Below are 4,701 nucleotides of genomic sequence, written 5' to 3' on the forward strand. Positions count from 1 at the left end.
AAATGTTTAAAAGTTCTGATTTAAAAAAATTTTTTTAAAGTTCTGATTCAAAAAAATGTTTAAAAATTCTGATTTAAAAAAAAATGTTTAAAAGTTCTGATTTTAAAAAAATGTTTAAAATTCTGATTTAAAAAAAATGTTTAAAAGTTCTGATTTAAAAAAATATTTTTAAAAGTTCTGATTTAAAAAAAAATGTTTAAAAGCTCTGATTTAAAAAAAATGTTTAAAAGCTCTGATTTTTAAAAAAAAATGTTTAAAAGTTCTGATTAAAAAAAATGTTTAAAAGTTCTGATATATTTGCAGGTTATTTTGTCCTAGGTTCTGAAATATGAACGATATCCCACGCTGCGTATATTTTTTTTTCGGGGGGGGGGGGGCGGGGGTCACCCCTCCCTTCGCCTCTATTTGCAATTATGTGTAAATTGTTTTATTTTAATCGCTGCCGACGTAATCCCTTGACAAGTGTCGGGCGAAAGGTACGACGAGGTTGTTTTTTTTATTATTATTATTTCATTCGAATAGTCGTTTGACTATTTTTCGTGTCTATTTTTTCTCCCCGCATCGTCGTCATCGGTGCATATCGATCTTCCACAAAATTCTAATAATGACTCCATTTATTCTTTTAAAAACTTTAATAAAATTTTGTACCATTAAAAACAAGTGGTGGACGGACGTTTGTTTTAATAGACATTTGGCGAGATTGTTTACGGACGCCCTCTCGTGGGTCGATCGGTAAAACTGCTGACTCTCAACGCGATAGTTCTAGGTTCAATCCTCGGCTTGGGAGAGGAGGTGCTAGTCTATCGGCACTGATGAGTTGTGATACAACGAAACAGGAATGTATGTCGATGACTATATATATATATATATATATATATATATATATATATATATATATATATATATGAAAGAATATATAATTAACGTCACAGCTCAAAAGTGTTCGGTTTGTTGGCTTTCATGATTCTTGTGAACTGTGACTTTTTCTGCATGTGGAAATGATTATATATATATATATATATATATATATATATATATAGTAGTTAAAAATATTTGGCCGTTTAGCTATACAGAATCTACACGTTATATGTGAATCGTAAAGGTATTTTAGCCTTTAAAATTGCATTTTCATCGATAAACGTGTAGACCAAATCGACGTATCTTCAGAATATTTGTTAAGAGGACGTATGTTCAAATTGTTTTCGTTTCATAATGTACGACTCAACAAAATAGATATTTCTGTATACTTTGTTTTCTCTTTCCCTTCCCCGCTCTCACCTTTCTCTTCTTTTTTCCTCAAGTAAATGGGCGTTAGATTTCCTCGAAAAGCATATTTATCAACTTTCTTTTCTCAGAAATTTAACAACACGTATCATCCGATCCAATCGCTATTATAATCTTATGCCACGTGTTTTAGCGTGGCCTTCTTTAAGACGGTCTTGGTTTTAGTCCGATAAAACAGGAAAAGTCGAGGCTCGTCCCACATTCTACGTTAATTGTGATCAACAAGAAAGTTTCATAGTTTTCTGCTTGAAATTCCACGTCGACGAAAATCGTAACCTGCTTTATAAAAATGTAAGTATAATATTATTTCAAAATATTATATATTAATTTTTAATGATTCTCATTTAAGCCCCATATTTTTTTAGCTATGTTTTGTAATATATAATATTATTTCAAAATATTATATATTAATTTTTAATAATCGTCCTTCCAAGCACCATAAAGGAGTCCCCCAATTTATCGAAGAGGGACATATGTTTTCAGTGGCGTCCGTCCTTTAGTCCGGACGATTCCCAGAAATTGTCCATTAGTTTTCTCTAATTTTTGCCACAAATTGTATTTCACTAAATACATGTGCACGGTAAAAAATCTTTTTTGCGAACATTCCCATTGCGTCTCCAGGGGCTCAAAAGAGGTAAAAAAAAAATTTAAAAAAAGTGTCCCAAAATGGCCAAAAATGGCACGTTTTGCCCCATAACTTTTGATCCATCCATTTAGATTTTTTTCTGAAACTTGGCCAAAATCTGGAGCCCATTGTTGTTAATATAAATTCAATATGGGTAACCTTGGCAAAATTCCAGTTCGCGTCCCCGGGGACGTTTAGTGCTAAAAACTCCCCTTTTTGTGGCTCTTTTTTTCATATTTCTCACCAAAAACTTGATATGTCTGACTATATAGTGGTTTTATACGGTGGTCAACTCAAGGCCTGAAACTGCACCCTTATCCATTGAAACTGGCTGACAAGGGCTCAAAGACATCAGAAATGTCCCAAAATGGCCAAAAACGACACTTTTCGTCCCATAGCGTTTGATTCCTCAGTTAGATTTTCCTGAAACTTGACCAAAATGTGAAGGCCATTCTTTTTAATATAAATTCAGTATGGGGTGATCCTGACTAAATTCTGGTTCACATTGCTCTGGGGCTTTTAGGGATTAAAAAACATGCCTTTCTGGAACTCTTTTTTCATATTACTCAAAAACTTAATATGTATGTCTATATAGTGGTTTTCCATGGTGCTGAATTCAAATATACATGTCTTAAGACATGAAACAGCGCCGTTTGTCCATTTTCAATGGGATCCGGGGTTCCCAGGGGCTCAAAGGGGGTCACAAATACCCCCAAATTGCAAAAATGACACTTTTTACCTCATGACTTTTGCCCCATCCATTAGATTCTTCTGAAACTTGGTTAAAATGTGGAGGCAACGTCGGCCCTTCACACTTCTCAAATTCATCATTTCTTCACTATTTTTTGTGACGTCATCTTGCATGCAGCACCATGGGGGGGGGGCACACATGCATGGCTTGTTTTTTAGCTCATTATATTTTTTTGTATTTTCCAATTATTACTAAATTCGCTCATTATTAAAGCATTTGAAAACATCATTGTTCAATTTTTGGAGAGGGTTTCAATTCCGTATATAAATTTAACATGAAATAATCTCAACTCGTTTTTCACCCCCCCCCCCAAAAAAAAACAAAAAAAAAATTTATAAACGGAACTTTTTTGTAACGTGAACATTTTACGGTCATGTTTTATTTTAAATGTCAAAATTGTTAAGGCACTCAAAAACCTTGATATTATTTGTTCTAAAACATTTTTTATGACAATCAGGATTTTTTTTTTGCTTGTTAAGATAGAGTCGACGGATCGATTTAAAAAAAAAATGTTATTTTAAGCAAAAACAACAATGCATGTCATGTCGAAAATAGTAAAATATTCAAAAATTACGAAAATTCATCAATTAGAAAACTCAATGTCAAAATTATTTCTAACTCCAAAAACAATTACAATGAAGACTTTAAGTTTTAGGGGTTGCTAAAAACGAATTCAACATTTAAAAACAGCGCAGAAAAATAGTTTTTTTGATATGAAAAAAATGTTTTCTTTTGGAAAAGTAGGATCACTTTTCTATATAAATTAATAATTTTGACATTTAAAATGAAAGACGACTGTAAAATATTCACGTTACAAAATTAAACGTAAAATTAACACCCACTTTATGGCCACCTAGTGATTGTTGTTTTTGTTTGTTTGTTTTTTTTTGGGGGGGGGGGTCTGTAAGCTTGGGGGGGTCTGTAAGCTTGGGGGGGGGTTAAAAAGGTGATTCTCACTTTTTGAAAACGTAATTTTTTCAAATCATAAAAGCTATTTCTCTTCGACATTTTTAACGGTTATATTCGTTTTTAGCATCCCTGAAAACCTGGAAATGTTTTTTTGGAGTTTGAAAGAATCATGACATTGACTATAATTTTTACAAAATATTGAGTGATATAGCAATTTCCCTAGATGTGAACACCTTGAGCATTGTGAATACAGGGAACTCACTTATTTCCCTTTCCGATACTGTAATGGCTGGCGTTTAATTTTAGCCGATAGCAATATATATTTTATTTTCTCAAAACACAATAGCAGTTGTTGTACTAGATAAATTTTCGTAATTTTTGGATATATTACTATTTTCGACATGATAATTAAGTAATCATTGTTGTTTTTCGATTAAAACCAATTCTTAACAATCAGCTTTTGTTTACGTTAAAAATAATTTTAACATAAAAATGTTTTTATAAACGAAAAATTTTATCTTCAAATGTTTTCATCGATAAAAATCTGAAAAATTAAAAAGAAAATTTTCAAAATTGTCCCTTAATATTTGCATGTTAGATTAAAACTTCCTGATCAAATTAAGATTCTACATTTTTTGGCGGTTACGTGTCAAAATCATAAAAGACGAGGAGGAAAAAAAATTAAAGCGGAAGAATAATTTTTTAATCTAGAAATTAAATGTAAAATGATCACCGATTTTCGGGCCATTGTCGTTTTAAGTCAGTAAAAATGGTGGACTTATCCCCGACTTTAAATTCTAAACCAATAGTTTGTTTTTCTCTCTGCTATTTTACTAATGTTGTGAATTTTAAGAGTGGAGGGGGTCTACTATTTTACAACCTTGTCACCCAGACTTAGGGTTAGTGGATAATTTGTCTAATTGGTTGGGAGATCATTTTACATTAACTTAGTATGCGAAATTGATCACCCACTTTAAATTCTCAAAATTTTTAAAAACTTTGTGTGAAAATTACTTACAAAAATAAATTACGCACCTGAAATGCAAATTTACTTGCTTATACTAAAAATTATATAAATTATAAAAAAAATTATAACTTTTCAAGTGGGGGTTCAGTTTTCAATTATAACGTA

The 4,701-nt window shown here is 31.6% G+C and overlaps 1 protein-coding gene across 1 annotated transcript in view; it reads left to right on the top strand.

The window, feature by feature from the left end:
• Positions 1-1,305: 1,305 nt before the first annotated feature.
• The window catches only part of LOC145271359 (uncharacterized), a 12,842-nt gene continuing 9,446 nt past the window's right edge, over positions 1,306-4,701 (top strand). Inside the window, exon 1 of the mRNA XM_080126902.1 lies at positions 1,306-1,575. The gene's annotated coding sequence lies outside the window, so the exon portion shown is untranslated. The remainder of the gene's footprint in view (positions 1,576-4,701) is intronic.

The sequence above is a fragment of the Euprymna scolopes genome, chromosome 46 (genome assembly GCF_053919585.1).
Source record: "Euprymna scolopes isolate OS-2025 chromosome 46, ASM5391958v1, whole genome shotgun sequence".
NCBI classification, from domain to species: Eukaryota; Metazoa; Mollusca; class Cephalopoda; order Sepiida; family Sepiolidae; genus Euprymna; species Euprymna scolopes.